Raw genomic sequence first — 9,520 nt, 5'->3', positions numbered from 1 at the left:
CAAATGGGTTACGCTGCAACCTCCCAGAGTCTTGGTGCAACTGGTAAGCTCCAATATCAGCAGCCTGAGATAGAAACAGTACATCCCCATCCAACTCCAACCATGGTAACAGCCTGTAGACAAGATATTAAACATTTACAAGATTTAAGAGAAATGTGTATAGCATAATTTTTGGAATAATTTCAACATTTACGGAAATACAGAGCTCTAATCAGGTTAGCCTTGCCAAGCTCTATGAGTGATCCCCCACAGAAGTGCAAATCAGTGTTTCAGCATTCAAACAGCGAGGTCAATAACTAACTTACTTTGTTTTCCATTTGAGAGGAATTGCTCTTTTGCAGATCCCATCACACCAGTTTTGTGCTATCTTCACTCTCTTCTTTAGGGGTATGTGAGGATATCTGCAATATCAGAGATAACTGAACATTACAATTAACAGTAGGTTTTGAGGGCAAAATTTTATAGTATGAGTTAGAATTAACAGGCCAATTTGACCCATTGAAACCATACCCATCACATATATTCAATAGTACACAAAGAAAATTTTTTATACTTTTAATTCTTTCTCAATATTGTGAACAACACAAACGCCTGTCCTGTGGTAATGCTTCAGAGCTACTTCAGTATAATTCCTTGTCATTAGTGAGTCCTCCTCAAACTGTTCTATAATATAGTGTCAATTTTGATTGATTGTGTACTGGACATTATATGTAGAGCTTATTCAGTCTATGGTTCAGAGTGAAATGGGGAAACTTTGCGTTTATCATACCTAGCCTATCTGTGATGAAGATTTTATAGTCAACACCTTTCATATTATGAAATGAATTGTCTTTATTGCTGATTGAATGATTTGCTAATTTCTGCCAATAGATCCCTTTCACCTAAATCTTACACACTGGACTTTTAAGCAAATTACACAATCTTCAAAACTTTTAACACTCAATTCTGAGTGATTTTATTTGGGGGTTTGACATACAGTAGTTGCCAACCACTGCTGAAGTTTATCTTAGTACATAGAAGATTCAACTGGATCAGCAGACTGAATGTTGCACGCTGCCCCTCTCAATCACGAGTGATGGCCACTTGTTTATTTTTAATAAATATTGAACTTATCGTGTGTCCACATTGCCCCAAACTCAGCACTGCACATCCCATGACTACTAAAGCTGCTTTCAGACATGCACTGGACTTTGCAGATCCTGTGTATTCTGTCCGGAGGATGTGCATGTGTGAAAGCAAATGTCCTATCTTTCATTATTGTTATATATCATTTGGCGGACAATTGTAAGTTGTCTTGCCAAGGACACTTCGGCTAGCAGATGGGGAAGACTCAGCCGCAACCGCTCTCCAGGTGTCACACGTAGAAGACACAGACTAAGATGTCAAGACAGTTTGTGATGATAAAGAGGTAATGATGGTGTGAGGGTACTACAACAAAATTACATGATCCACGTAGAGGAGTTAATACATCCCTTCCTGTCTCTGACTGCTGCACCCGGCTGCTCCACCTTATATAATATATATATATATATATATATAAAATAATGCAGAGGATTTGATGCTGCTGTGAACATGTTTGTGCAGAAAATCTCCCGCTGTGTTGTGCATGTGTGAAAGGCAGTGTGCAGTGTGCATTGCAGGCAGACACAGACCTCAGTTATGGATCAATGATAAAAAAAAAATAATTAATAAATTTAAAAAAATTGTACAAATTAAAAACAACAAAAACACCCCTTCATCAGTGGCGGATTTAGCAATATGGGGGCCCAAGGCGAACACAGGCATGGGGCCCTTCGCATACGATGTTCTCCATCTGTTTTCAATCCATATTTATCTAAGAAAGTCCTACTGGTAACTTATTCCTGTCTTTCTCTTCCTCTCCCTTGAATGTTTTTATTTTAATGTCTTTCTCTTAAAAACGCTCATGTTTTTTTAATCATCGTCATAAAGGCCGTCATATGAAATAGCAGGAGCAAGTGAAAATGCGTGCGCCCACAAACAGGGGCCTCGCCCCCGCTCACTTGCTCAGAGCGACATACACTCGTTCATGAAGCATTCTGTTTCCTCCTCCACTCTGACCTGCTCATACTATAACTAAACAACTCAGTAATTATCAGGACCTGATCAGTACATGAAATAACTTGGTGTTTGTTTGATTCCAGAGTTTATGAGGCTGCTTTTAAACATCATGAAAAATGAGTCATCCACATGATGTGTGCACTCAGTACAACATGAGAGGCGACACACACACTCAGTGTTGAAGTGACCGGAGCGACACAGATTCATGATCCAACACCATTGATTAATAACTAAACACATGATCATTATCTAAATAATCCCAATAAAAAATAGAACAAATGAACATGAACTAGTTCATTTTCATCTGTATGAACTGAACTAGATCTTTTTAAGTGTGAACTGGCTCAACACTACAGTCTCTGTTTACACCCTGAATCACTTCCATGGACACGGTAATGGAGTAGTCCATTGTAGAGGGGTTTTGCAGAGACACTACTTACTTGTGAATTATAGGCATTTCGGTGCCGTTTTAGTGCATGGACTTTGTTAGAATGACCCTTAGCAGCTGGATGATTGTAAAGTATAACAAACATGAAGATTTTTCTTTTTTTTTTTTGCAGCATGGACAAAATGACATCATCCAAAAGGTGATCCAAGCAGCAAAAAACATTATGGTCAACTGGCGCCTTAAATACTGCTTCACTGCTTAACCTAATTGGACTTTACCGTTCATTCATTCTTAGAATCTCGCTAGATTAGTGGACACAATTTTATAAATTAATTGAAACATCATATTTACAATAGATATACACTACTGCAGTTAATTCACCCAAAAACTATATCCCCATATTCAAATACAATAAAGATAATTATACACCAACTATAGAGCACCCCCTCGCCTATCCTCCCACTTGGTCCCTCCCGGAACATTTATCTGGTGTCCGTTCCCGGGGGACTGTCTGGATGGAACACCCTGGAGCGGACAGAGGACAGTGAGTCTCTATGCACACTTTAAAAAACAACTACTTCACTTAATCCACACTTTAACAATATATATAGCACACAAATTTACACAGATGCACACACATTTAACTTTGGTTCATCAATTATGAATCTCTGTTACAACTGACGTTGTCGGATACTTAATCTTACTCCTTCCTCTTTTAGACAGAGCCGACTACACACTACAGCACCTGCAAGATGACAACTCAATCACTGGTCAAACTCTATATAAATAATGACTTGTTAAAGTGCAATAAATACAAATCCCCATTTGTGTAATATTTACAAGGCATACACCTAGTTACTAGTATTGAAGTTCCCTTTGTTACAGATTTTTAGAAGGAAATTATTAATTAACGAAAAAGTTAAAAAATAATTATATCCATAGGTTTATTAGGTTCTATATGGGGCCCCTGGTAGTTCGAGGCCCAAGGCAATTGACGACCTTTGCCTAATGGTCTGGCCTTCATCATCCCCACCCACACTCCACCAAAAAAATTATCAACAACCAAACAAAATATCCAACCTGCAAGAGAATGAGATGCTGGATGCTAGTGCAACGTAGGCAAATTAGACATATCTACGTAACATGTGAAGTCTTTACGCAACTGATTTTTTGGCAACACTGCTGACCTTTTAAAACACATTTAACAATGCCCACTTTTTGTCACAATGCACTTTGCTAGATTCCACAGCCGTGCTGATTTAAACTGATGCAGGCTAGTCCTAACACAATGCATGCTGGTTAAAATGTTGTCTGACTTCATCCAGCGCTGCAAAACCTCACCAGGTCACAGGACCATAAAACATTGTGGGAGGGAACCGGCTGTGCAGTTGCTCTCCCCCACATTCAGCACCAAGTGACAACCTATTGTGACTTCACCCATTGGTTTGTGAACTGCTGTTTTGAAGCCGGGAGTTTCAAACTTGATCAGCGTCATCTCTGCGATTTGGAGCCAGGCTGAACCAGACATTACCATATTGGTTTAAACTCCTATCTCCCAACTCGAGGACTGTAATCACGCCCACCTACACCTGCTGACACAGTTAGCTTCCATCATCTGAGGTAAAGTTGGTAATGTTTATGTAACCCCGAAAAGCCAGTGGTGCACATATTTCAGAGGAGTAATGAGTTGTAGCTGAAGTTAGTGTGTAAGCTAGTGTTAAATAGAGTTGTGTAAAATATTTTCTAACACTGTGTTTTAGTCTGCAGAACACTAAGAGACATCTGAAAAGATGTGAGCTGCTACATAAACTGTGTAAAAATGGCTCCTGGACTGCATCTTTTCCTCCATCACCATCATTACAATTAAACTACACACTGTTAAAAATGTTCTATGTAAAACCAGCTTGTGTTCCTCCAGGCTTTGGACTTTACTCTTGGAGTAAACAGATGACTGAATTATGTGCTGTAAGATTTATGTTAAATACTGCTTTACTATTGCACTTTCTCAATTCTAATATTTCTACTGTAAATTAGACTCATTAAATATTCAGCACAAGAGATTAATCTTCCTACAGTGATCTTGTTCACCTTGATCCACAACTGTATTTCATTTCTTGTTGGATTATACAATAATTAATAATGTGCAATAATGTTATATATGAAACTCTGTTTACTATTCATGATTCTAAGGAGCAGATTTGATAAAAAAAGTAACAGCAGCAACATGCACAGTATTGTAATCATATAAAAACCCTGATAAACATGTTATTGGAAATAATCACAGGTCTTTTACGTTTGGGTTTAATCAAATCATTCACTGAAAAATAAGATATGAGTTAATACTTTCCTTATTTGTCTTATGACAATGAATACATTAATTCACAAAAGTGTTCTGTTTGATTTATTATAAGGAAAGGGGAAGCCAGGCAAGTCGTCTGTAGTAAATGAAAAATGTACTCAGTACAGTTTAATCATGTTGGGTACTTGTGTTAAACACAGACTCTTCAATCACATATACTGTGGCTTCAAAATGTAAATATCAGAGCTTAAATGAACACTTAAGAGTTTGTATATCTAGTTCATACTTTTAAAATGTTAACAGCAGTAAACATTTGTTATAGAGGACAAAATGAATCCAGGTGAATTTCAGGTTGGAAAGTTCCTGATGTTTACAATTGAATAATCTTCATGTCACATTGGTAAACACTTAGTTGTGAAGGTTGTGACTGGTGAATTTGATCCAATAATTAATTCTAGTTTAATAATTTCCAAATTATGTTTTAAAAATGTTAGTACCACCTTTAAAAATAGCAGAAAAGGGTAAGAAACTGAAGATTAGGACTAAGATTATAGAGAATCAAACACAAAGTTCTGTTGGTCTGTCATATCAGAGGAAACTGAAGATGGTTTATTGACATCACATCTCATTAAAGAATAAATGATGTTTTTATCCAGTCTCTATCCTCCACATCCTGAGGAATGGCACCTAATATGCTCCTATACATGAGGTCTTCCTTCTTTTGACATTAGTCATCTTGATTGTTAGACAAGGTCCAGTTGTTTCACAACATCATCATCAACTAAAGTTTCAGTCCTTCAGCCTCTGATAAATTCATGGCTAGGGTTGGGAACCGAAACTTGGTTAAACATTAGAACTAAATCCAAAATGCCAAGTACCCATACCAAACAAGTTGAATTTAGGTTCTGCCTATCGGTTCCTAAACTGCAAGAGGGTGTATGTATCTACCAGGACCTGACTACGTCATGCAGGGCTAAGATGAACCACGATATACGGTCATGCCAAGGTAAAGTGCAATGCATGTGGGAAGCTCACCCAATTTTTAAAGCAGCATGTCATCAATCTGAAAGACTGTACAGCGTTTAATGCCCTGCAGTCACCAAGCCCGAGTGTGTCATCTTCAGCTAGCGCTAGTAGCACCTCGCTAGCACCTCCAGTAGAGCTAGGGAGAGCAAGCCACGAAGGCAGCAGACTGTATATAAAAGGAAGCGACACTCCGTTCCCACAGGCATTCAAGGGAAAGCTGACGAACATAACTTTTATGATTTATGTGAGTAGGTTTCCTATAAATATGACGTACAACAAGCAGCTCAAAATGTTATTGTCCACAAATGGTTCAACTGCTACTGATTTCCACTGTGTTGTTATGGAATATATACGAAAGATTAATATTCATTACAGTTCTTAAAGTTGACAATTATTGATGTAACATTAGTTGACAGGGTCAAATAAAACATTTTCTTCGACCAACTATCAACACATACGACTATGTGTTGTTTAGTTAATTTAAACACCAGTATTTTCAAGGCAAAAAGTTTCTATTGCCTCTATCTCAGTTACTACTAATTTACACAGTTGGGTTAAAGACACTGAGCATGTCTGATAAGGCTCCGAGATGAGCTGTGTGGGTTTTCTTTCATAATGCCTGTCTACCACACACATTACTACTGCTGACCTGGTGAAAACACAGCTACTGTGCATTGGTCCAGTTCAATTAAGATATTTTTGTTATCTAAACATTTCACCTCTTTTTCCTACACTTTGGAATCGAAATGGGGCATCTATAAGAACCGGAATCGATAAGCTGAATTGGAATCGAAAATTTAAACGACACCCAATGGCTGATAAAAAAACATACAAAAGCAAGTCAGCACAGAGAAATAGAAAAAGAACACATTGATTAGTTGTTAACAATCAGACATTAACACATCAGAATTAAATAATTAATCAGATTAATGTAGAAATAAAGACCTTGGCACCAAGAAATCCAACTTCCACAGCCCAGGAGAAATCCTAAAACTGAATCTAGTATAGCTAACTTACTTTTTTTCCTACCAGTCATCTGAAAGCTTCACTACATAACTACCTAGACACAGACTCTTACCTGATTAACCTAAAACATACAGCAGGTAATCACAACAAAACACAGAAAGTTAATGCTACTGTTTAGTAGCATTAAAAGTATTTACCTAAACATTATGTTAAACAGAACTATCACCACATCCTCATGGATTTTTAATAACTCACATTATTGCAGCACACATCATTTAAAGGTACAGTGTGTCGAACAGTATGATATCTAGTGTTGAAATTGCATGCTGCAACTGAATACAACTCATCTCACCCTCCCCTTCCAAACATGAATAAGAGCCTGTGGCAGCTTTCAGTTGTCATAAAAACTCAAAGGTGTTTAGTTTGTCCAGTCTGGACTAATGTAAATAACATGGTGGCCTCTGTAGAGAGGACCCCCTCAATGTAAATATAAAGTATTCAAATATAAAGAGCCTTTTCTGGGCTAAAGAAAATTACAATTCATACAATTTAGATGAAACGAACTAGTGAAAACATCATGAGGATAATTCTACATTAAATATCCGCCAAAAGATCCCTTTCAACTAAATCTTACAAAGTGGACCTGGAACCTGAACGGAGACATGTGGCAGAAACAAAACAAACATTGTCATGTTAATGTTTGTTAAATTTAAGGTCAGCAGCCCTGGGGGAACTAATAGGCCCAGCATTGCAGATGCATATCAGCTCCTCTGTATCTGTTGTTACTGAACAACAGAATCAGAGTAAATGTCAGAGAACTGAGTTAACACAATGTAAATAAAGCTCAAATTTTCCTCTGGTGAGTCTCTCTCTTGTCCGACCAAGTTGCTGCCTGTCAATCATCGGAGAGTCTGTGTCAAACAGACACGCCCCCAAACCTACAGCTTTTTAAGCTCTTATATATAATAAATTACAATATTTTTTTCAGATGGACAACCAGATCTCTGACAAGAGGGGAGTATCTAGCAAATGAGACCGTAATCACCAGTGGGAATATTTGGTGGGAAGTTGGTGTTTTTTGAAGGGCAGTCTATGGAGCAGAGCTTTCTCGGAGCCAATATGAGCCGGCCCCCTCACTTCCGCATAGGCTTCATCTTTTGGAACCAGAAGCTACGTCTAATTTTTATTTAAAGTCTATTGCTGCATTCCAGTCAACTCAGATGTCGGAATTTTCCAACCTCCTACTTGAATAAGTGCAATGGAACGCCCCTCAAAGTTGGATTTCCAACTTGTGGACTCTGGGAAAATGTGTCTACCCCAACTACACGAAGAAGCAAGTTGTCTGACGTCACACAACAATGGCAGCGCTCATGGAGACACAGATACTGTAGCACTGAAGCCCGTCTACCATCTGTTGGACTCTTGTTTCCTCATTTGTGAGACTGAGTGACAGTGTGTGTGAGTGTTGTCCTTTTATGTATTGAATGTGTTTCAAAGTATCAAAATAAAATGTATAATGGTGTCTGTTGCTTCATGAATGGTTTTCCCTCCTCTGCTTGTTTCTGTATAAACGGAGGCTGCACTGGTGACAGTTGAATTGTCTCATCATGAGACAAATAAACATCAGCTTCTCACGGTCAGACATGTTTGTTTTGACATTTTGCCATCACCGTGGAAGTCAGAACTTGGAAATTTCAAGTCGAAATATGCAACATCCAAGTTGTCTGGAAAGCAGCATATGGCAGCACCTTGGGGCCGCAACTGTGATGTCACAACTCTACTGTGATTGACTCAAGGCTTCACTGACACATGATGTGCCAAAACCTCTTTTTGTACCTAAAAAAAAGATAATGCACAAGAACAATATCTAACCTCTACCTCACAATTTAAAAAAACATAATCATATATGATTGTGTGAAGCTATGTAAGTAAATTTCCCCATTGTGGGATGAATAGTATATATAATCTAATCTAATCTAATCTAATCTAATGTAACAACTGGTAGTGTATCTGTGTGTTTCTAATTTCATGTGTCCCTTATTTTGTTTCTAATGCAGTGATTAATACAGAAGAAAAACGTTGATTCTCACCATAGAGGATGTGATGAATTTCATCTCCTGTGTATTTCACATGGTAAGTGTATACTAAAGTTGTTATTTAATTCAATTTTCAGATAAGAAAGTTGTCAATCAACCTTGTTGTTCATTGAATTGTTAACATTGTTGTTGTCCTTAACATCCGTTTCATCTGGAGCGAAAAAAGCAAAACGCTGCGAGTTCGGTTCTTGTTCTCTTCTCACTGACGACAAGAGAAGAAGAAAGTATCCGACTGGACTGCAGTTTTTTTACTCCTCCCCTGCAGTCGCCGGCAGATCACGTCGGCGGATCAAATCAGAGACAGTCAGACCAGCAGAACGCACCTATTGTGTCTGAAAGCTCAATCAACTTACTGATCAGTTATCACAAATACAATTTGTATTCAATTGTCTGTGGACAGCACAACATGTTCAGTAAGCAGGTGCAGCTAGTGGTGACACAACACAGAAATCCTGCGTGTCAACCATAGGTGTCAACTAACGCTGACAGACTGAGCTAACACACAGTGACCTAACGCACAGTCAGCTAACGCACAGTGAGCTAACACACAGTGAACTAACACACACTTCTACTGCACATCTTACATGTCCGTCCCGTCCCGACTGATCCCAGTGTTAAGAAACTCTTTGGCGATCCTCCTCCAGACAGTGTCGCGGTTTACAAAGC

General features: G+C 38.4%; 1 long non-coding RNA gene across 1 annotated transcript in view; it reads left to right on the top strand.

Annotated features, from left to right (window-relative positions):
• The first annotated feature begins 413 nt into the window (after positions 1–413).
• The window catches only part of LOC138413653 (uncharacterized), a 32,496-nt gene continuing 23,389 nt past the window's right edge, over positions 414–9,520 (top strand). Inside the window, exon 1 of the long non-coding RNA XR_011246063.1 lies at positions 414–8,891. This is a non-coding gene — a long non-coding RNA (uncharacterized lncRNA). The remainder of the gene's footprint in view (positions 8,892–9,520) is intronic.

The sequence above is a fragment of the Paralichthys olivaceus genome, chromosome 14 (assembly GCF_024713975.1).
Source record: "Paralichthys olivaceus isolate ysfri-2021 chromosome 14, ASM2471397v2, whole genome shotgun sequence".
NCBI classification, from domain to species: Eukaryota; Metazoa; Chordata; class Actinopteri; order Pleuronectiformes; family Paralichthyidae; genus Paralichthys; species Paralichthys olivaceus.
This window is presented reverse-complemented; position numbering and strand designations above follow the sequence as displayed.